Below are 1,456 nucleotides of genomic sequence, written 5' to 3' on the forward strand. Positions count from 1 at the left end.
TCCTTCCTTCCTCCCCCCACTTTTCCTCATCCCCTTTCTTGTAGTCTTATCACTGCACACAGAGCTGTGCTTGGAGTGACAGACCAGTGCCAGTTCCTGGCTAGAGTAGTATCTGTAGTGGACTTAAACTGACTTCTCCCAGTACTGACTTCTCTTAAAATGGAGCCAGTCTTGCACTCTTTCCACTGCTAAGGGATTGATGTTTCTTCTTTTCTGGTTTCTGTATTATTGACAGTTATATGCCTCCTGTCAACAGGGTGGCCTCCCCTCTCTATGACCCATAGGGCCTTGCTAGAGCACCATTCCACGTTTACTAAAGCTCACCTGCAAACAGGTGAGGGAGAAAACTCAGTGACTTCTTACAACACTATTATATAATTATGACACATTCAGAACAGCAACACTCGCTGTTTTCACCTTCAAGAATGTCTTTTCTCTCCTCTCCTCATATTTGGTTTTTACCCAGCTCTCAGAATGAAGTGCTGGTCCCACATTTCCCCAGAGGTCATCCTTCTAGCCTCTTTCCTCAATATTTCATTAATCAATATAACTACATCACTTATTTTGGTTTTTAGTTATATATGCCAAGTATGTGTAAGAATTTAGACCTCATGGGAAAAACAGGAGAAAGGGACTTATTTTGTAAGTGGATCTGTAAAAATCATATAGCTACTTTTTGCATTCCTAAAACCATAAAGAGAGTGTTACTGATGCTTTTAATACTTTATGAAAGAACATAATTACTACTATACATTTAATTTTCATTTTTGTCTCTTAATTGCTAGAAACTTTTGAGGATTTTCTGCCCCACCCCCCGATTAGAAAGGTGCTATAAATTTGTTTTGCTTGATACAGAGAGAAAAGTTTCCCCTTGAATATGGTTATTCATTTACATGTATAAGTTTATGGCCTGGAGTTGTGGCCTCACACTGCCCAGGAGTCACTGAACCACAGATGCAGAATAAGTTCTGTGTTTGAGAGGAACAAAGCTATGAATAATTCTTCATTTAAGATAAAAGTATTGAGTAGGTCTCTCAACTTCCTCTCCCCAAATAATAGGATTATATAAAATTTCTGCTGCACAGGAACACCTCAGGCCACTGTCCATCTTATCATCCTGTATTACCAGCCTCTTAACTCTCCTCCTTCCTGTAGACACAGGGAAGTGGCTGGAGGCCCTACTTCTCTCTGCTCTCCACTTCCACTGCATCCTACCATTTAATTTTCTTTACTTCCCTTTTTTCCCTTCAAGGCTTCATGGCAGAATGCTCTAACTCTTGCTCTGCCATCTGGTCTACCTTCTCCAAACCCTTCATTTTTCAAATCATCCTTAAGCATGACTCACTTGCATTATTCACTCAATATATGAAGTTCTTATTGTTGAGGCAGATGTTTACAAGGGTAAACTTATACCAACAGAAATTTGCAAAAGATAACTTCTGGTTGATGAAGGATT

General features: G+C 39.7%; 1 protein-coding gene across 1 annotated transcript in view; it reads right to left on the reverse strand.

Moving 5' to 3' along the window:
• Positions 1-1,456, reverse strand: part of FBN1 (fibrillin 1) — a 232,956-nt gene that overhangs the window by 21,477 nt on the left and 210,023 nt on the right. The window lies entirely within an intron of this gene.

This window comes from Pteropus vampyrus, unplaced genomic scaffold, assembly GCF_000151845.1.
Source record: "Pteropus vampyrus isolate Shadow unplaced genomic scaffold, Pvam_2.0 Scaffold19, whole genome shotgun sequence".
Classification (NCBI taxonomy): domain Eukaryota; kingdom Metazoa; phylum Chordata; class Mammalia; order Chiroptera; family Pteropodidae; genus Pteropus; species Pteropus vampyrus.